The following is a 23671-nucleotide window of genomic DNA, read 5'->3' as shown; positions in this document are numbered from 1 at the left end:
GAAAATGCGAATTTTCCTCTCGGTGTCTTCTCCCGCTGAAAAGCCACAGCACGAATCTGATTAAAAACTTTTAATGAAACCAATTAGAAAAATTAAATTTTAATTGAAACTGCGCGACCTTTATGCGCAACAGAGACTAATGCCATGGTCCCTGCGCAAATTATAATAATACAAATGGTAACATTTCCACCCAACTTTTGACTATCATTAAAAACATCAACAGTTTAAAAGCCGACTGTTCCTGCATGAGAATTATTCATGCGCATTAAATACTAAATCCTTTGAATGATCACTTCCGTTCTACTTAAGTATTTGAATCTTGATCTTAGCAACGCGTACACGAAACTGTTTGACAATGGATCACAAATAGCACCGCACAATGGATTAATTATCGAAGGAATATGTGCGAAAGTCCTTATCTAGTTGCGCACGTGGATTCACTAGTAACTAAGTGAATTGCGAATGACAAGTAAACACGTACGCGGTGAGCCGTGCGCTGATTGTTGAGGCGTGTAAGAGGAAGGAATACACACGCACGTTGTTAACGATTATCGTCTGGAAGCTTATTGTTACGATTATGGTTAGTTGGGGAAGTTACTCAAACAATTTAAACATCTTCCACGTTTAGATCATTCAGATTTGTAAAGTTATTCAGGCGACTATTCAAGATTCAACATTGAAAACTACATAAAAGTCTAAAACTTTAAAGTTTCTTACATTTTTGGCGGCCATTTTGGGCTACTTTTGGAGCGCTTAGATGATCGGAAAGGTACTCATTTTAAAAAGAAAATCTTAAACTATCATATGATGATTTGATATCCCAACTTGCTTTATTGGTTGCCGAAATACAGCGTGTTTTCAATACAACTTTTTATAAATTTGAAAAAAATTTAAATTTTGTTTGTTTTCTACTTCAATTTTTGACGGTCTTTTTGAAGTACTTTTGGAAGACTTAAAAGAACGGAAAGATAATCATTCTATAAAGAAACTCTTTTACTATCATATAATGATTAGATATCCCAAATTGCTTTATTGGTTGCCGAAATATAGCGTGTTTTCAATGCCATTTTTATTAAGTTTGCAAAAATTTCCAAATTTGTTTGTTTTTTATTTCAATTTTTGACGGCAATTTTGGGATACTTCTGGAGGATTTAGATAATTGAAAAGGTACTCATTTAATAAAGAAACTCTTTAACTATCATACGGTGATTAGATACCTCATGTTGCTTTATTGGTTGCTGAAATACAGCGTGTTTTCAACACCACTTTTAATAAGTTTGCAAAAAAATTTAATTTTCCTATTTTCTACTTCAATTTTCACGGGAATTTCCGGATACTTCTGGAGGACTTAGAAGATTGAATACATACTTATTTTATAAAGAAACTCTTTGACAATCATATGCTGATTAGATATGCCAAATTGCTTTGTTGGTTGCCGAAATACAGCGTGTTTTCAACCCCACTTTTTATAAATTTGAAAAATAATTAGATTTTTTTTGTTTTTTACTTGGAAGCGTATTGTTACGAGTATGCTTAGTTTAGGAAGTTACTCAAACAATTTAAACATTATCCCCGTTGAAATCATTCAGATTTGCAAAGTTATTCAGGCGACTACTCAAGATTCAGCATTGAAAACTACATAAAAGTCTAAAAGCTTAAAGTTTCATCATTTTTATTGACAGACTTGGGAATATATTCATATATTTAGACAGCATCCGGGTTTTGTTCAAGAATTTAGTTATATCACATCCACTAGCCATTTATGTCTTTGTCGCTTTGCGTTTCAAGCACTCCAAATCACTCAGTGGTGTGCAGAAGATGAGTTGCGTCTCTCCGCCGAAATTTCGAATATCGAATAGCCGGAACGTAATGCGCTCGGCATGCGGGCATACGCTTATAATCCTCCTCTGAGATCTTTCCTCGCTCGTCGCATGCGAGTCTCATTCATATTTAATGATACGGCGGAATAAAGTTAGTAGTCGCGGTTGGAGTGGCCTAAAATACTCGCCTTTGAGTTTTCCTTGCAGCTAACCACTATTCTTTTCAACCTAAAACTTTTCCATAAAGGTTTACTATGGCACACAATATAAAATTATAAAGAGTGACTCTCAAAGAAATCTATGTTTGTGTGCTGCAATGATTATCATTATATATGCATTGGCAACCAGTCTTTGAATTCGAGAGTTCTTTGAAAAACCTCTTTATCAATCTTGCAGCTGAGTAATTTTAACTGTAAATGTTGCAGTTACCGAACACATGTTTATTTGTTTGCAGCTAAATTGTTTTACATGTAAACATGAAACTAAATGCTATTCGAACGTCAGAAAACATGAGAAAATAATAGGAAGCAGTAGGAATAACAGAACGCACTAGGAAATTGAAAACAGTTGCACAACAAGTTTTGAAATTGTTTCCTTTGCTGTGTTTGCATGTTTTTTAAACAGCTTTCCTATTTGGAGGCAATTCAAATATTTTTCCGGGAAATGTAAATTTAGAATTTAAATATTCCGTGATAGAAAATGCGATAATTTATTAAATTTTCATCCGAGGTAAGTGAATAATAGCGATGGCGACTGGTAGTTTTACTTTTACCGCCATGCATCGTCCTTAATCCATTGTGAGTTATAATCGCGAGCGAGCTCCAATAGCGCATCTAAATCATTATTCCATTCACAGATAACAATCAATCTAGTACTATGCGACGGTGGCCCCTATACGCCGATGCCAACCTTTGCTCATAGATCTCCGTAGACTGGTAGCGAATGTAGATCCCCGTTTTCTATTCACGAAATGTGGCACGAGGCATAAGAGTCTCTCGAACGCGCGCTTGTGTAAATGCGAAAGTTTCGTGCTGCTATTTCGACGTACGAGTGGAGGAAAAACGAAAAACGCACGCCGAAAAGGCTCCGCTGGCGGAAAAAGAAGCAAACCTGCTGAAGCATTATTATTATCTCTGGCCCGAAGCTGAAAGTCTCAAGTGTCGAGTGAGTGCTTCAGTGTTTTATCAGTTTTGATAATACTAAAACTAAATATTTAAGAATTAGTAAAAATGTTTATAAACGAGTAGTAAATTACCGTTTAAGGATTATTACGTATAATAATTCAATTATATGTCGCGTGTTTGTAATGTATGATAATGGATTCAGTTCTTTTAATAAAAGTCCGGAATATGATATTTTTTTGGTTATTAAATATTAGTTAGAATGCAATTAAGCTTCACCAAACCGCAACATGTAGTTCAAAACTGAAATCGAATTCGGGTTCATTCGACACGCACGTGCATTAATTATTAAGATTCAACCCTTTGGGACGCCAAGCCCGTGTTAGACACGTTCGACATTATCAGTTAGTTGCAATTCCGTGTTTTTGGTCGCCAGGAACTCATTTCAAGTGGGAAATGAGATTAAAACAAACTAGAATTTGCGACATGTGATGAATTTCTATCTCTAGAAACTGTTTCAAAATACTAGTCATTATTTTTTAGCAAATTTCTTAAATGTGTTATTTTTGACGGCCATTTTCAGGCACTTTAGGAGGGTTTGAAAGGTTGGAAAGGTAACCATTTTGTAAAGGACTCTTTAGCTACCATTTGATGATGAAATATCCCAAGTTGCTTTATTGGTTGCTGAAATACAGGGTGTTTTCAACGCCAAATTTTAACAATTTGAGAAAAATTCCAAATTTTTCCAATTTTTGACGGCCATTTCGAGGCACTTTTTGAAGAGTTACATGGTCAGCAAAATACTTATTTTATAAAGAAACTCTTTAGCTATCGTACGACGATTTGATATCCAATATTGCTTGGCTGGTTGCTAAAATACAGCGTGTTTTCGACGCCACTTTTTATAAATTCAAGAGAAATTTACATTTTGTTTGTTTTCTACCTTAATTTTTGACGGTCATTTTGGGACACTTTAGGAGAGCTTAGATAATCGAAAAAGTACTCATTTGATAAAGGAACTCTTTAACTCTCATATGATGACTAGATATACCAAGTTACTTTATTGGTTTCTGAAATACAGCGTGTTTTAAACGCCACTTTTTATAATTTAAAAAAAATAAAATTTTGTATGTTTATTACTTAAAATATTGAATATTACTGAAAAATAGCAATCACCATTAAAATTTTTTAGTACAAGATGACTAACAGAAATATACAGGGGGTTATTTAATAAAAATACCTTCGTGCTAGTTAAATTATAATATAATCGTGCCAGTTTAAAGTCAATTAGAAAAAGCGCAAAATCTCAAAAGAAGCATTTAAATAAATAGCTCTATAAATGCGCACGACGCATTGTTAACATTGCCAACGTAAAGCAGGTGGTGATAATCAAGCCTGCTACAATTAAAAAAAAAACCACCGCCGCCTCATTCGCTTCCAGTGTACGAAATATGTTTCTCGTGTTTTCCATTTAAATCGCTGAATATACGAATTTGAATTTAAATGCAAACCACTGTTCGTTAATCGCCGGCAGTCATGCGACCGCCCGCAGAGAAAAACACATATCAACCGCCAACAACCGCCACCTCGACTGCCGCCAACAGGGTGGTTGGGCGTGAGCGCGGTTTTCGCATAGGCATATCAAGCCGCAATCACGCGCCGCGCAGAGTTTATACAGTTGCAGCAAAATCTGATTTGCACCTAAACAAAACAACAACAAAACAAAATAAATGCAATTTTCCTCTCGTGTGCAACGATATGTGCCACTTGTATTAAATTTCAAGGCTTCCAATAAAAACATTAAAAATTCCAATGAATTATTTACCTAATTAAAATATCCAGCATAGTATTTCTTTGCAAAGTGGTTTTTAAGGTGATTTAATCTTCCGGAAATTGAATCAATTACTGTACAATTTGCTACACCGGCATTATTAAATTCTATTGTATTGAATCGCAGATCTGCTTTCGGGAAAACAATCGGATCTCGTTAAACAACGTCCGGCGCGCAAAAAATAAAGACACGAAAGCGTGACACGTGCTTAGGCGCAGATCCCGCGCGCGTCCAACTTCTTTTATGGCCAATTTCTTGCGCCAGCCTCATCGACGTCAACTCGGGGCTAAGTCTCCCAGGACTGAAGGGTTTCGTATTTTTTTGCGCCTGCGTTAATGGCCGCCTGGCTGCCTTTTCGTGCGCCGAGTTTGACGACGCGCTTCTAATTTAATTGTGCGCGATTGCCTGCAGATCGTCGCAGCGCGCGACGTTAATTGCGAACGCGTTTATTTATTGGTCGCAATACCGGCAACTTTTCTTACACAAGTGCAAAACGGGAAGTATACGTAGAAAATAACTATATTGGGTTAGATTTTGATATTTGACAGAAAATAATGGTAGAAAACGTGAGGTGATTTATATTACGTTAATCATACGTGCATTGATTGGTTATGTAATGGTTAAGCACATTGAGCATTAATTAACACATAATTTGTGCGCACAACCGACGTAATCCGCTTGATAAAAGTTAAATGACGATATTAATGCAACGCGCGCACGCACTGCTGATTCACGCCAATGCGATCCAATTACTGCTCGCGCTAAATAATTAGCATATAAATAATGCATATGATCAGCGTCGCGTCGCGACGTCGCACCATCGCCCATATTGATTAATGATTATCCTTGTCAGCGAGCTGTAAGCCTCTGCAGGTAAAATTTAATCACGCACATATTTAAACTATAACTTAGTGTTAACTTTAAAAATTTCATATTATTAACGTGATTGCGAAAGTTTTCAGCTCTTTTAGTTCCTTGACGTGTAATCAATATTCGCAACTTTTCATGGGTAATAGTTGGAACGTGACAGCATCACTGACAGCGCGCACAAGTCGAAAATCTCGAGCTGGAGAGTTTTTTCTCCTCTCACACGCCGCGGAGTGTTTTTTTTTCTCTCTAGCTTCGATCAATCTGACCGATTTTACTTCCTGCCGCGCACGGCAGTTTCCCGGAAGGTGTGCGCGCCGTTTTCCGCCTCGAGAACGAGATAAAATGGGCGCGCAATCTATTGATGCGGCCAAGTTTAATTCAATTACGGTACCATTTTATAAGTTTTCTTAAACTTCACCAGCAAAGAATAATATTTGCGCAGTGAATTAAATTTATCCAAGATATTAATATGAAGTGCCAAAAATTAACATATTCTATAAGATAAATTTTAATTCTTTGGCATATTGTCAAGCGTAGGCTCGAATCCGTCGCATGAGCAATTCAATGATGCACAAAATAGTATTCCAAGCATGTTCGTCTGGCGATGACAACAAAAGGACCTTGCTTGTATGCGGCAAACGACGCGGAATTTCAGATGCTGCTGGGCAACGAAACATTGTATAAATGTCTACGCAATAAACACAGATTTGTTTGAATGTATAAAAGAATAAGCAAATGTTGTTTCCAACCTTAGAAAAAAAAAACGTGTCTTTGAGTGGTTATAAAAATATTTGGATTTATTTAATACTTTGTGGAATTTTATCCCAGAACAAGAAAAATATTTTAAGGTCGTATATCTTACAGATCTGCTGTTGAGGGAATACAAAGCTTTCAGCGATGACATTCTACATGAGCATATATTATATATTCTTTTGTTTCCAGGAAAATTTTGATGTTTTTATGTTGAAATATGTGCAGAAATAATCACTGAGAATTACTTTGATTGGTTACGATGCTCTGTGAGAGGGCGCAGAATGTCAAGGGTCTAAGGGTCTGCGGATAGGTCAAAGGACCGATCAGAATTACTGATATCGCCCGCTTTTCCCGGTGGACGCACCCGACGACCATTCAAACTTGCGCTCAAAGTTCGCCAACGACCGAAACTCTTCTCATCTTCGCCGATTTTGGAATCAGCGCCAAGCTTCTCGCTTTGATGATGCAAATATAACCACGGCTGCTGACTTTTGCTCCTCCCGCATGTATTGCCCGCTGTGATTTTCATCTTGAATGGACACGGCCGAAGAGATTAAGCGATTAAACAACGTCTGTTAATTGGGGTGCACGCAAACTACGAAATGACTTGTCTAATGTCCCAGTTGTTGTTTCGCTCACAAAATTCGCCGAAATTAATTCCGCTCGGAATACAACCGACAAGAAAATCAAGTTTTCACCGGCACGTTTCCGACGCAGCGAAAGTTTCTAGGTGCGCGGCAGTTTAATATCAAACCGGCCAGACGAATTTCCAACTAGATTCAACTATGAATATGAAGGCAGCGCGCACGTTTGTAATTTTATATTTTGGCGGAGGCGCCGGTGGTGGTGTCACGTGCGTGCCGCGGGCGCATTAAAAGTGTCGCATGTCACGAGTGCATCCATAAATATTTAGCATGGAGCCTGCGGCAGAGGATGCACACGTAAATTCCACAAGATGGTCACGTTCCCTTTGCAAGTTTCGGGTGTTCGTCATCTTTGTGGCGGATTCATGTCAGCAAAAAAGCGTATATCCGCAAGTATGCACACAGAAATGTCATCAAAGTTAAGATAAATCTGCTCCAGTGCTAATTGTAGAAATCTTAGATGTTACTCGCGCAAATTAAACAAACTAAACTAAAACTTTTAAAGTGAACTTGTGTAATTTCCTCCTACGTTTCCTTTTGAAGGATTCTTCTATTCAGAACTAAAATTGAAAATTTTGCAAGGTTTCGTAATCGAGACGGAAATTAATTTTACAATCACGTCCGCTGCAAACAAAGCGTTTTCTGTTTGTTGTTGTAAATTATGATTAAATTTTTATTTCAGCTCCAATATCATCGAAATCATAGTAATTCTCATGCAGCTGTAACATAAAACTGATTTAAATATTAATTAAACAACATTTTAGTCCACTAAATAACTTAATACCTTAATGACACATCATGGATTTGTAAATACCGTCCGTAATTACTTTAGTTTGGTTTAGTTCCTGAAACATATCAAGTTGTCACTGTAATGGCGTTGACGCTTGTAATTGTTATTATTGGACGATATCCTCGCGGCCCATTCATTTGCATACGTTAAGCGTACCCGGGGGTGGCGAATGTTGAAGTGGCATGGCTCGAGAGGCGGGGGCAGTGGCCGATAACGAATGTACAATGCGCGCCGATCGGATCTGATGCACGGCGGAGCGCGTTGTTTACTTGCAGTGGCGAATTAGTTCGTTAATTAATAGATGCTCGAAGCGTCGCCGGCAATAGTTCGCTGATTACACGTCCGAAGTTAATCGTATACCGGACAATGCGCGGACGAATAATTACTCGCCATCAGACCAACATAGTTTGTATTAGAAAACTGGAACACAAACTTGACAAATTTGCATCTAATTCAAACAAAAACTGTATCAGAGAATTAGTATAATTGCAAAACGGTGAATGGTCGAAATAAAGCACCGATTCTCATTCTTCTCCTCCGTGCGCGTCGCGAGATTTACGGCAACATTAATTACTTCGCCGTGCGCGGCGCCAATAAATAATTATTATTGCGTTCGCGTCTCGCGCGTGGAAAAGTGCGCGCCGGAATTATGTTCGTGATTTGTAATTGCGCAATACGCGCACTCCCGGAACATTAAACGAATTTATCGTCGCGTGGTGAATCAAAAACGGAAAATAGTTTTATTACTCGCTCGAATTCACAATAACATTCATGAGTGCATAACCGCCGCTTAAATTAATAAAAACAGCATATAAATCTTTTTCGTCCTTCTATTCCCAAGACACAGTGAGTTAATTAAAACACTGTCATCCGTTTATTACGGAATTGTGTCATATTCAATTTATAGTCTCATCTCGGCCACTCTATTGTTGTTAGTTTAGTTAATTAAAACGACTTTTAATTTGCTATGCGTCTCTATAGTTTTCTGCAGCGTATTGTTCGAGGTCCTTCGTGTGCGAATTTGACATTGTCGCGAAATTGTCGGACGTTTGTCGCGCATTGTAATAAAACGCAGAGAAGACAAGCCAATAATGAATGTTGTTGCATAGCGTTTTCCGGCTGCTGCTGCTGCAGTGCTCGCCGCTATTGTGTTGCGAAGAACATTTTGCAACAAGGTCGCGTTAGTTCCAGAAATGTAACAAGCAATTTTCTAAAACGGTACATTGAATCTATTGGCTCGGAAATTTATAAGCGGAACACGCGCATCGTATCTGCATGCCGTTTTATTCAAAACTTGGAATTTACTATTTCCACGTAGCACATTTCAATTTCACGTAAAGTGCTTATTATCTCGTTCATAGAAATTTATTTAACATCAAAATTTATATTTATTTAAATAAATATACCTCAAAAAGTTACTGCTTGTTATCATGCAGACAAAAACGTCTTCCAAGGACAAAAGTTGTGAAGTTGTAAAGCTCAAAGTGCTGCACGCGCGCAAAAAGATAACAAGTTTGTTTTGCACTGGATTATTGGCTATAATCGAGTGGCAAAATGTCGCCAACTTTCTAAGAGACAATAAGCACGTAGAAAACACACAAAAGAAGCGCACCCGAAATAGTAATATTTATTGCATATTGTCTGTTTCGAGCGATTCTCGTGAAATGTACTACACGTAACATGAATGCGGACACTCGTTCATCTTACCGAAATGCGCATTGTTGGCGCTTTGTTTATTCGCGCGGTGTTCACATTCACAAATTCTCCAATTCGTTTCCGAATCAATACGCGCCCGATTAAATCGAGTGCTTTGTTTTACAATCCTCGTCGAATTGTGTGCGCTCGGAAAAGGCGGATTGTTGTATTAATGGCGCGCGCGTTCGTTTTAGTCATTTAGTGGGTGGTGTGGAATTTACGGGGCCAGGCGGGCCAACTTTTGATTTTGACATCTGTGGTCTACACGGTGCTGGAAATTTAATGCTTTGTTCTATATTAAATAAAACATTCATCGGTGTAAATATGCTTTTCATGTGGGGATTTGAGGTGGAATCATTTCAACTAAAAACACAAGTTTTGGGTATTTTACTATTGTCTACATTCAAAATCAATGACCCTTTATAATTAAATTATAAAGAATAAAATATATTATTTTTTTCTACTTTTACTTTTAAAGCGCGGGTTTTTTCTCGGTTTTGGAGCACTTTAAACACGAGCCGTGACTAAAGTTAATTATTCACGGACTTTAGTCACGGGGTGGAGCTTGCGCCTGTTCAGAAATAGAATGAAAGTAGAAAAGAACGCGTAAAGATCACGTAGCTAAACGTTGTTAAACATTCGATTGATTAAACACTCGCTACACTCGTTTTTATCAATTTCATGATAAAAACTCCCATTTAGCCACTTGATATTTAATATACCATTAATTAGTATCAAATTTTAATTAATAAATTAAAAATTCCAAAAGTTATTAACAAAAATATAAAAAATATATTTTTCACTCATTACCCTTAGTCAAATCTAGTTTTATTTATTTTGTAACTGTGAAACTGTAGCAGAATTTAATTACAATTGTTTAAAATTTATGAAAGTAGAAACGGCTTTTTCCGAGAATCCAAATGCAAACGTTTTTTCCCGTTATTTGGTTCCGAAAGCTGAACGCATCGCAACTACGCATCGAATAAACCCACGTACAAAAGGCTCATTCTACGAATAGAAATCAAGAGCGAACGACTTATTGATTACTATTTTCGGAAAGCTGATATTATTTGATAACTTGTACGTAATTCGATACACGTCGAATCGTTATCTTCTCAAAGTAAATATTTACTTAACCGAAGCGCAAACACAAACACCAACTGAAACTGAAACTCGAAGTCAAACAAACTATTGCCGTCATAACTTCATTATTAAATGTGTAATCAAGTTGTTGCGATCTCGAGAATATATTTCTTTAATCTCCGGCGTAATTTATATGAGCATCAAGTTGTTTAGCGCATAGTTTTGTGCAATTTGCCTACGCATTCTATTATTTACGAGCGCCGAGGGAAGATTTATGCGTGCGTGACATTTTTAAAACGCACTTTCGCATGTTTTTCCTCGTCGTGTTACGCTTTTATGCGTTCAAAACAGACAGATTTCACACGACGATATATCGCCCATTCGCATGTCGTTTAGAAGTATTTATCTTCGTTTTTTGGCGCGCGACGCTCTTTGCGAAATGAAAGGCAACAAAATGAAAACACCTGTCGGCGAAAAAGCGACATGATTGTGTGTAAACGACACAAATTACGAACTACAGAAAAAAGAATTCCGACAGTTATACTGAATATTAATTATTTTATTTCGGTTTTTTTAAATTGGCACCGCAGGCGTAGGAAATGTTGAAGGAAGAAGTCGTGATGTTAAGCGTATTTATCTTCGCAGTATTTAATTAGAGTCAATCTGTTTTTTCCCCGCCGGTTATGTTCAAATGGGGTAATTTAATAAGAAATGATTAAAAAGAAAGCAAAAGACGTTGAGATTATCGCAAGGGCTCACGTTATTTTTAGCTTTTGCTATAAAAAGAACGTTTTATTTTTGACTTTTGACTTTTTATACTCAAATTATTATCTCACAAACAAAATTTTATTAAAAATGAAAATTTTTCACAAAAACAGTTTAAATTACAAAATTTATAATGTGACAGATTCAGGAGATGTCATTTTCTTTGTTTGCTATATGCTTTATGCAGGATGCAAAATGACGCGTGTCAAAGTCAAATTTGCGTTAAGTATATTTTTATGTTCACAGCCAGTCAATCCAGATCGCAATCACAGTTGTGGCAAAATCTCTGTTTTTGCGCCCTCGCGTGTCAGGGATGTCAGAGGTGTCAATAACAGTGGTAGTGTGTGGTTGTGGATTAAATCAAAACATATTTCATGCAATTTTCTCTCCTTTTTGTGTTCAAAATCAATAAAATTTTAATTTTAACATTGTTTGCATAATACCCCAAATCTATAAAAAACTTGACTTGATAGTTTTCTGAAATATAAAACTTTAATCACGGGTTTTAGTCACGAGGTGGAAACTTTACATTTTCGTGTAGTGTGCAAGCAAATTTCAAAGATTTCAAATACAAAAATTCAAATATAGAAACCTCAACGTAGAAATAGTGTGAAAGTAGAAAAATAACGTTAGAATCACGTGGCTAAACGTTATAATTCACTCAAATGATTAAACGCTTGCAAATGATGCAACGCTTGGTCCAAAACACATTTTACGCATTTTTCTTCTTTTTAATGTTGAAAATCAATAAAATTTTAATTTAAACATTATTTGAATAATTTCCACAAGCTATAAAAAATCCTGACTTGATAGTTTTCTGAAATATAAAACTTAATTTCCGGTTTGAGTAATTTCTAGACGCGTTTCAGTTGTTTTGCGTCAGTTCGTGCGAAATTAAATTACCCACGCCTTTTCGCAATGTTTTCCGTGTTGCATATTGCAATGGATTAGATTAAAAAGCGCTTTATAGGAAATTACCGCACGTGGAATTATTATTAGGGAGCAATTACTGACGGCGGATGGCAGGTAATAATTTTTTATTCGCTTCAGCCTGGGTTATTTTTTCCGGAATGCAATTGCACGCCGACACGCGCCAGCAACATGAATCAATAATGCATTTTTAGAAATTCCTCAAAAAAAAACGCATGTTTCTGTCTGTTGAAGCATTAAATTGAATTTTAACTTTTAGTGTCTAAAATAACACGGTGTATCGCAGAGAGATATTTTTTCCGCTGTAAAATACGATTATTATTTTTTTATACTTTGGGTTATCGGGCCGGAAAAGTAAAGAGTCAGAGGATATAATATACTAGCAGGATTGTCGAGTATTTATTTTAAATGAAGCAGAGTCGATTTATTGCGGTAGATTGAACTTCACGAACTCCATCTTTCATATCTCACGATTTCTTTACGTTTTTCGGCTTTCCGGTTTACGTTGCTCTTGCATCCGGATGTTTCAACGTTCCTATTCGATGATGTTTCCGTGCATTATTTGTGCATCAACAAACAGACACAAAAAACGCCGTAAAAAACACAAAACTCAAAGTTTTCTTTATAAAAACAAAAATTTACAACCGCGCACCCACAGAGCGCAAAAAAGTTGGGAAATATTTCAAATTCTTTTATATTCGAATGTAATATTAAAGTTTAGTTTAGCTTTCTGCATTGGCGGATCAAAACACAACTCACGTTTGTAAGCTTGTCGTTGGGTCCATCATAAAATGGAAACATTCGACTTTGGTGGAGTGAAATGAAACGAAAGGCAAATAAGGAATATATTGCGATGCGAGAGGGCGCGCCGCGCACGCCGGACGAAATCGTCGTTTTGTCATTTCGTGCACGCTATTGTTGTCCGCCGACGGTTTTTGTTCGCTCGATCGGAACCGACTCGGAAAGCTGGGGACGTTTGAACTCGTCGTCGTCGTCGTCGTCGTCGACGCTGTTCGATTTGCTCCGCATGACAACGCCCTTCACAACGGCGCGCGACAGCCGCTTGATTGATGACAAATGATGCACGCCGAATCACTGAACAACGAATTGACATGCAGAAAAAAAACACACACACACAACGCACGAAACAACATCCAGTCATGCATACGGAATTAACTAGTTTTTAACGATCTGCTTATCTTCTATTTGGGGTTATAAATATAAACCGGGTTAATTTGGGAAATGTAGAAACAATTTTGGTGGAGGCGCCGGGATATTTTTAGGATTTTGTCTTCTTTAAGCTTCTTTTTCTTTTACAATGTACACTTTGCAAGATTAATTTATTCTTTTGCAGTAAATTCCTCGTTGTGACCCGTACAAAATCAAAGCAGTTAAACTAAAAATTTACGATTATGTTGTATTCATTGATTTAGTAATGATGCTGAAAGGTTTATTCAGGCGTGTTGTTTCGGAAACTTGCAATAACTGCCGCTGAGTCGCAGCTCAGGGGGTGGCGGAGGTAGTAATTCGGGTATTCTCGCGGCGCAATTGTGTGCCCGTTAAAGTCGGGCGCGTAACGACTGTTTCGAAGCGTTTCCTTGTACGACAAGAAGCGGGGAGGCGTTTGTTGTGCAAATGACTGCAATGTTTCGCGAGCAGAGCAGAGAAGCATCCACATGCAATGCTACCGTTCTGTTTGCTTTTGTTTCGCCGTTGTCGTCGGCGAGTAAATTCGCAAACATCAAGTGCGGAAAATGTGCCGACGCCACACCGGAAATTGTGCGCGTACATCGGCTGCTATTGTTGATTTTGATTACATGTGAACAGAGAGGTAAATTTAGAAATAATTAACCATGCGGAATGAAAAAATTTGAACGTACTTGCCTTATGTTTTTAGCAATCATGTTAACAAAGCAAACAAAAAATAATGGGCGGTGTGTTTGTGTGTTTGTGTGTTTGTGTGTAAATCAGCTCCCCGGGCGGAGGCGGCTTGATGAAAATACAATTGGCGAATATTTACGGCGCGCGCGTTTAAAATTATCAGCGCGCTCTGATCGGCAGCACCCCCTGCAGTTTTACTGCCGTTTATTTATCGTTCCATGCCGCCGTTTCGGCGGGAGCGTCTTTATTGCGCGTTCACGCGCGTTCTCCTCGGCGGTAATAAGCGACTTATAATGCGTTAGATATAATAAAATGTTTTACAACCCAACGGAACATCCGAGTTAGGGTACTTTGAAGGGTGCGAATGCGATTTCCGGTTGTTGCGACACTATGTCAAGAGTATAGATTACTAACCTATAATTTTTTCTATTTTTTTGTTTTCTTTAACAGGTTATTGAATTTTTGCACTTTAAATTTCCTCCGCCGCCAACTATCGCGTGAGTGCAGCTTGGCTGCTTATAGATGGATTGAATCCAAAGTGGGTAATCCGCTTGCGACTATCAACTAAGCCGGTGGCGGCGTGCACGTGCATATCGACGATGGCGGCGAGCACAATCCATTTTCTCAATGCATAAATTCTTCATTGAGCCGAGTGCGGTGCGGATTAAAATTTCATTCGGCCGCACACACACACACGTTCCACCCATGCTAACTAGGATTTTATTGCGAAGTGCGCCCGACCGCGTTTTCCGCACCGGAAGCACACGTTGTGGCGATGGCCGGCGGCGTCGTGGGCCAGTTTAACTATTAATGTGGCCACAGCTGGCCGGTTTTAAGTACCTCTCGCCTCATCGAGCCATCTCCAAGTCTAATCATCGTAGCTCTTCACCTTTACCACGATAAAACTCGAATTTAAAAACAAACAATGCGAAAATTATTCTGTTTAGTTTATTACAAGTAAATTTAAGAGAAAACTAATAAAACGTAACAAAAAATAAAAGTAATCATGTAAAAGCTGTCTGGTCCAGATGACAAAAAGCTTACTCAACTTAATTTACTAGCATGTTTGATGTAATATTTTCCACACGCAATGTTTTTCAGAATCTGAAATTTTTCACTTATTTGCTACTTGAATAGGAGTCGCTCGCAAAAAAATAATGCACACACCTCTCGCGCACGTCTTATATTATATTTTTCGTCATATTAGACGCGCGCCGAGGGCAAATTGGTATCTGGAGTGTGTTCGTTATGAAATTCCAGACGGCGAGACTTGGTTGCGCACCTCGTTCGCATTTGATATTTGGCATCATCATCTTCACGTCGCTCGAAGGGCTCAAAACGTGTATTTCACGCCCTGATTTGCACCCTATTTGACATCAATGTTTCTGACACTCAAACACACTTTTTTTAATAATCTAGTTACTCGATAATCAAATGTCTATTGAAGTACTACGTTCAAGTTAAATTCGCCTGCGTATTCACCAGCTTCCGGTCCTCGATTCCCAATTGTTCTCGTTCTTCTCCGGCGAGCATAATCACTGGCGCTGTCTTGGATTGCCTTCCGGTGTCCCATCTGCTGCGCATAATAGCACGGGATAACTTCGAGGGACTTAATACTAAACTAATTGACCAATTAAGGCTCCGCGCTCTGGTCGGCGGATACAGTCTTCTCTCTGCAACCAGGGCAGCTCACTTAAAATGGTGCGTGTGCGATGATTGACATCAAAGTAATCAGGCGAATAGTCACTTTCAAGACTTTGGGGACCATCACCATCATCTCTTCGACATCTGTTTCGGCGGTATCAAGGGTAAAGTAAAACACGTTAAATTAAAAGGCTTTTGTTGGAAAACCGAGGAGTCGAGGTGGGTCGCATATTTGATATGAATGATCCGGTGGTCTTTAGCTTTCAGTGGAGCAAATAGCTCCAAGGCGTAGAGTTAATCAGGTAGGACTAGTGACTACTAATGTGCAGTCTGTACGCGTTGCTTGGTTACTGCACAAATAAACCCACCGCTAAAACCACAGAGCTGAGTCGATCCGAGGGATAATATTTAACGAGATTTGGAAATGTTACGAAATTTACATTCGGCGTACACTAATACAGGCGATGTTAATTAATTAAACATTATATAACCATTTCTCACCTTGGTTAAAAATATAAAAGCAGCTGTGCGAAAGCTATATTGATAGCCGCTGGGGGTTTTTGAAAGAACCAAGAATGATTGTTGTAGTCCCATGGGTGCTTTTCTTGGCTCTGACAGGAACTGACGACTCCCGGGAGAAAAGTCAAATTTTCAACATCACCTCAGTTGCTCAGAGCCTTGATTGCAAGCTCATTATTATACCCAGCATATTGGATAGACGATTGATTGGTTTCTAATCGATTTATTGATGATTTATCGCCAGTTAAATTTAGTCCACTTAATCACACGTTGAAATAGAACGCTGTAAATTACAAAATGTAATAACTTAATACTTTTTCTATATTTTTGTGTTAAACTTTACGACACGACGTTAAATTGAAGATTTTCTTCGTTTGCCGCGCTCATTCATCTCACACGCAGTCGTAAAACTTTTATACTTTCTATGAAGATGTCCAGAACATGTCCCAAACAAATATTGTCTGCAGTTTCAATTATTTGTTTCTCCCGAGACGTAGATAACATGTTTATGACTCTTGGACTGGGAGATAATTTACGTGAGGCAAATTTTGAAATTATGGTGGAGGCGCCGCTGGGAAAGTTTGGATTATGCATCGATATTATAGATATATCCCGGCCGCATGTCATTAGGTGCATTAATCTAATAAATGATCTTGGCAAACTGTCGCCGGCATGCATGCAGCGGCGCGTGTGCATCGGAAAACGTGGTCACGTGCCCGTCCACGCTGCACCACGAGATCGATAGCATCTGTGTGCATCCGGCGCATCCTGCCGGCGTCCTTTGCATAGAGTCCGAGCCGGAAACCATAATTTAGTGCCTCGGAGGATTTCCAAGTCGGCCGGGGAAAACGCCGCCGGCTGTACGACAAGAATGCGGGTTTCGAACATCGAAACTAACAACAGGACAGCAGGTTGAACATCTTGTTGTTGGCCAACTTCGCAGGACATATATTTTATTTCCTTACATTAAAAAAAACACACATTAAAGATTAACTTTACGGAATAATTGAATTATTTAATGTTTATAACTATTTAAAAACTGTTTATTTATTTAAATTATTATGTGCAAATGTTTGGCTCTGTTGAAATGTTTGAATGCTAAGCAGATATATATATGCACATAATTTCATGCGTACGTGCAGGATCTGTTTGTTTTCGACGCACGTCCGCCGTCCGAAATGCATAAATATTTGCCGGACTTTTCACCGCCGGCGGCGCGCAGAGGGTTGCGGTCTACGTCGATGCGGGGATAAAATTTAGTCCCCGAACAAGAAAACGATGCGAAGCGTTTCGTTAATGAACCGCTTTGTGCGTGTGGGTCGTGAGCACGGTCGATGCTAATTTGTCGCCGTCAATTTCGGTCCAAGAATGGCAAAAACTCCTCGGTGGGGACCCACAAAAGCAATTTGTTCCAAACCGAACAATTTACCTAATAAATTAGCGCAAAGGTAAACCCTTAAAATTGATAAAATACTCCAGATAATACAATTAATAATCTCGCTTAATAAAAAAAATGATTAGAGACATCTGCGTGCTGTGCAGTTTTATGATGTTTTGTCGTGAACGTTACATTCGCATTTGCATTCGCCGAATGGATTTTTCATTTCATGCATGCGGCGTGTTCATTTCCAAGCGGCGGATTATAGAAAAGCTTAAGCACCGCACAACCTGACACCCCATTGAAACTTTTACACAACGCACCATAAACGAGCTAAACATATGCGCACGGAGAAATTAATTATGTGCGAACACAACTTTTGTAATTCTATTAATATTTCCCGACGCAAAACTTACACTCGTAAAGTGATGTTTCAATTTAAAAATCGTTCCGCTTCAATTTCTATGATGATATTGAACGGAAGCAATACATTAATATTTGCCAAGTTTCCTCGAGTAGCTGCGGTGCTTCACTCAATTCAAATACTTCAACTGGAAGTTTGGATTTTAGCCTTGCGGATAATATAAAATGCAATTTTGATTTTGGGCATTGTATTTGCTCGCGATAAATTGCAAAATTTCGTTTTTAGTCTTCAGATTGTGTGTCATCGTTCAATTTCGCATTGAATTTATGCGCGCGTGTCATTCGATATTTGGCGTCGTGGCGATCTCGCACGACTATGGAACAAGTGGGAATATAAAACGGGGAAATTGCCATATTCCCGGAGTTACGCATCACGTTGCGTATATAGTTGAATCGCGCTCATAAGTTATTCGATTCTATATGATTGCATGCATTACGATATTTACGATTGACAATCTCGAGAAGTCATAAAACCGTTCAGTGAGTAAGATGATCCGGGTGCCAGGCAGCGATAAGTTGCCTCAAATTAATTTTATAACTCTTTGAAAACAATGAGAATGATTGATGAATTTATTTGTAAAGAATTTCGACGAAATAAATTCCGCAATAATATTATTGCAGAATCCATCCGGTTTGGAAGCGATGGGGATTTCATTAAATTTTTGGCATTTTCCTTGCGTGTTTGGAAAGTAAACAAACACACAGCAGCAGCGGCAGCGGCACGACGCAGTGGATTAATCAATACGTGTGTATCTGTACTTAGAGAAAAACCACCAGAGCTGGATCCACTCACGCAGAATGACCAACTACTGAAGTGTCTTTTCGTTGCTTTTCACATCGTCAAACAGTCAATGTTCACTTTTAATTAAAAAAAAAGCAGACACAAACAAATAAAAACATTTTATACGCGTTTTGAGGTTATGACAGTAACGCTATCTTTACAGTTCCCAAAATTTTAATTAAAATGTTTGTGATATATTGTTATGTATCCGGTTCTTAATTTGGTCAATATTTGTTTAGACCCTCGTTACTTTCCTGTTTGTTTTCGCTCATTCCATTCAGCCTGTCAGTATTATCCAACTAAAACAAAAAAAAAGCACTTCATACACTGCGTAGGTCATTAAAAAGAGATCTTTGCGGCCCAATAAATCTCTGCAAAGTAATAAATTACAAGCGCTTTATTAGGCCCGCATCAGATTAACCCCCATCGAATTGATCTTTCCCTCTTCAGTAATTTCTAATCTACTAAACGCGTGAGATTATGCAATTCATGACAAATGTCAGAATTTGCGATTCATCGCTCTACTTTTTCTGAAAAGTAAAAGATATTCAATACGCGACCAAATTGAGGGTGATATCTTTGGATAGGGGCGAAACGTGTGGTGTGGAATGTTAAAAATTCATCGTGCGTCTTGCGGCATTTGAGAGGATTCGTTACCGTCACTACCGCCATCTTTTTTTATTGGATTTTTGCGAAAAATATTCGATCGCACCTGTCGGAGATAAATCTCAAGGAAACTGGCTATAAATATGACAAAAACTAGAGAATTTATGATCAAACAAAAGAACAAATCAAAAGTTTAGAAATATTTGTGAGTTTTTGTGTTTTTATCAAAATAGAGAAAAAAATATTTTTAAAATTGAAAATTTTTATGATGAAATGTTGATTTTACTGCAAATCTGTTTGGTCATGTTTATGAGTCCCATCATAAAAGGTAGCTCGGTGTGCCAACAGGAAGTGAATGGTTGTGCAGTTTTTACGAGTGAAAAATCGTTTACGACGTGGATGCGTCGAGCATATTTGAACAGGACGTTATTATCCCCGCGCGCGCGCACAAAGAAAGACACACCAAAAATAGGATTGTAATACACCGCGCGTCGATTTTAATTTCAATGCATCGCACACCAACCAACCGAAAGAAAGATCATGAATACCAAAAAGCATGATAATAGGATTAAAATTAGAACTGCTCGCACGTTTTGTTAGCGTTTGATTCTTGTGATTACTCGGATTTATACAAGAAAAAAAAACGATGTAAAAATACGCGCACAACCTGACGTTTTCGGAATTCTTTCGACGGTTTTGCAATCGTATTTAATTATGCGTTCCATTGTGGAAATTTTACGCTTGAATTTACATTTAAATGGCGTACTGAATGCAGAAAGAACTGCGCGTTTAATTAAAACAAAAATCTTACGGATGAAATTTCATGCGCACTTTGAAAGACGAACGTTAGAAAGTTTTTAATATGAAAGAAATCGCTATATCTCAGGTATTTCCACCGTAATGATTTAATTATAACACATTCAACACGCGTATTAACAGTTTTTTAATATTTTTTCTACTTTCACCTGTAAAGCGCCTGTTTTTCATGATTTTGAGACACAAAAATGGTACTTTAAACGTGGATGACCAAGGTCGTGACTAAACTACTTTAGTCATAAGCTTTAGTCACGGGGTGAAGTTTGAAAATTTAAAACACAAAAGTTTGAAAACAATAATCTCAACAGAGAAATATCATGGAAGTATAAAAAGTTACGTAAATATCCTGTGGTTAAACGTGATTAAACACTCGATTATTAAAACGCTTGAAACCCGCGCTCCTAATCAACCTCGTGACAAAAACTCTCGTTTAGCCACTTGATACTTACTATACTATTATATATATTATATATTTTTGAGGTTGGTTACAATGAAATAAAATTCTTTTTTAACTTTTGTGTGGCTTACAATTTGCGTAATTGCATGTAATGATTTTTATATGGTTATTTAAGATCACGTTGTGCGAATGCATAATTAAAACGTGGACGCACAACATTATTTTCTTGCTCGGTAAGTCCGCCGTGGCCAATAACATTTTAACGAGCATTATCATTTTAATTTGCGCGTGTTGAATGTTACACGTTGTTTTTTTCACATTTTAATTAGTCATTCTTTACTCGAAGTGGTGTTGCGCATGTTTCCCGGAAAATGAATTGCTCACTGAACTGAAGGGTTATTCGGATTCAGGTTTTCATTTTGGTAAGTACCAAACTATTGGATTTTTGTGAGTGTAAATAGTATTTCACGCGTTTTTGTCGTTTTTTATCGCAAAATCTGTGCTGTAACATTTTATGAAAATATAAAATACTACATTTTATTCTTAATTAAAATAAAATATTTTTTATTGTAAATTTTAGTTAGAAAAACTTTTTTAATTGCAAAAATTTTTCGTGGAGTGAATTTTGGCATGTCCAGACGACAGCTGTGCGCAATTGTAGTTCTCAAAGGTCCAAACCGAGATAAAACGAAGTTCGAAGATCATACGGATTTTCCAGACGAGTTTTTCCATGCAGAAGTGTTGTTTTCTTTCGATTCTCGTCAACTTGCAAACTCGAAATGGCATGTCATCGACATGACAATCTCCTCTCTGTGCTGTAACAGTAACAGTGACGCTTTTTGCGTACTGTCTTCGTTTCCAACATGCAATATCTAATATTTACAGCCTGCTTCATGCACGTTGTAAATAAACAACGCATATTAGGGATGTCAGCGCGATGCGCAGGAAGCCGAAGGTAAAAAGGACAAAATTGCGACATATATCAAAGTATAAAGCAATTCGCTGTTGCGCACTGTTGCTGCCCTTTCGACTTGTGTGTCTTGCACACGCCGGAATTTCGCGAAAACGCAAAAATGTCGGCGGAATATATTCCTTCGGCGAGCTGCGTTCGGTTGCACAACCGCAGGAGGTGGAAAGAGTTCCACTCCTTGCATTGCGGAGGTAAGTAATTTAAAACGAAATACGAAATTCGCGGGACGTGCAAGCCGACGTGGAACGTGCCGTACTATATGATATTTGATGCGCAAATTCGACCTCTGTTTTCATCCAGCGCTCGCTGCATGCATCCTGAATTCAGGCAATAAACGTTGGCGAAAATCGATTTTGACTATACCACTTTGTTCCGACGCTTTGCATATGTGATACACCTTGGAAATTTATTCGTCAGACAGGCGGAATATTTACAAGTGTTAATAAATAATCAAACGAGCAAAACAAAAAGAAAAAATTTGAATTTTTGATGTGCATGTAATTTTACATTCTAATGATCTCGTTTTCTTTGATTAGTGCTCAGCGAGCGCATTTGGCGGTTGGCAAAATGATAGAAATTGCAAATTTCCACGTCCGACGTTCGTGTAAATTAATTTGCATAATTAGAACGAAGGCTCATTGCTGATGCGGAGGCATAACAAATCAGAAAACGAAAACAATTTGCATTCGCTTCGAAACTGCCTCAACCATGCAATTTTCCATAATTAATCTTTTTTTTGCTTTTTTCTATTTTCTGTCGAATATATAAATTCTTAAATAAAATACGTGGGTTTAATGATGTTGTCAAATTGCGCTGTGCTACGTAATTTGCCTCCAATTTGCAACAAATTTCATCGCAAGGATTTTTCTCTCGTATTTTATTCCGTCAAGTATTTGCCAACATTTTGTTTTACTTTGAGCTATCGCGAGTAAGAAGTTATGCAACCCAAATATCAGCAACGCAGCACATAATTTGATACACACCGTTAAAGTCGAAGTTAAAGTTGAGTTAAAGTGTAACTTTCCGGTCGGAATTTCCGCCTGGTCGCGTTGCATTGTGTTCGCTTGTCGCTGCGAGCGTTTCAGACGAGAGTTTCACAGATTTTGTGGTTATGGTGTCGATGTGTCACAAGGGACCACGCCACTGGCATCACAAAACGGCATCTTTTTTCGCCATTGCACAAAATTAACCCAAATACGCGGGAATATTATGTGGGAAATTCAAGCGTGAGGAATTTATTTATTCATAAAAAATGTTTTTATGAGTTTTTGCGGGGAAATTTTCGTTTTTGCCTCGAGGAAAATTGCGCAGCGCATTGTTCGCGCGAAATCCATCAAACGAACGCGCCCCCGAACGACAGGTACAATCAAGTCAAGCAGCTGTCTGCGTCGACATGTGCGCACCACTAAAATATAAAAAGCGCTCCTCTCGAACATTTTTTTAAGCACATCATGTGTGTACGGCGCAATGCCGCCGTAAAAAAATGAAATAAACGTGAAAAAGCTGCCCTCGGGTCTGTTTTAGGGGATTTCTCACTAAACGTCGAGCGCAAAAATTTTATTGCACTCACTCCGAATGCATGTTGGTACATTTGTCATTTGTCTACGTCTGCCGGAGTTTATCTTTCACTTTAGACGTAAAAAAAGCACTCGGTAATAAAAATGTCTTGATTGAGTGATGAGATTGACAAAATTGATTGGACTTTGTGCAGGTGTGCATTGCTAACGAGTGATTGCTAATGAAGCGTAGCAAGCTGGCCTTCCTTTATTGATAGCAATCGGCGCTGATTGTAGGCGACAATCAGGACGAGGCTGCGTCCGATAGCATCTCATGATCGTTGCCACGAAATTCTGAAAAGCTCACGCTCTCGCCTTAGGTGCGGATATTCGACAAATGTTTGCTCAGCTGCAACTGATCCTCGAAAATCAACGTGATTGGGTCCATTTAGCAAATT

General features: G+C 38.2%; 1 protein-coding gene across 1 annotated transcript in view; it reads left to right on the top strand.

Annotated features, from left to right (window-relative positions):
• Nucleotides 1–23671, top strand: part of LOC135796888 (metabotropic glycine receptor) — a 66730-nt gene that overhangs the window by 28752 nt on the left and 14307 nt on the right. The window lies entirely within an intron of this gene.

The sequence above is a fragment of the Atheta coriaria genome, unplaced genomic scaffold, assembly GCF_025399875.1.
Source record: "Atheta coriaria isolate IRGN ID8LTWV9N9 unplaced genomic scaffold, Caltech_Dcor_3.1 hic_scaffold_8_pilon, whole genome shotgun sequence".
Classification (NCBI taxonomy): Eukaryota; Metazoa; Arthropoda; class Insecta; order Coleoptera; family Staphylinidae; genus Dalotia; species Dalotia coriaria.
The sequence above is the reverse complement of the archived record's forward strand: the minus strand, read 5'-3'. Positions and strand labels throughout refer to the sequence as shown.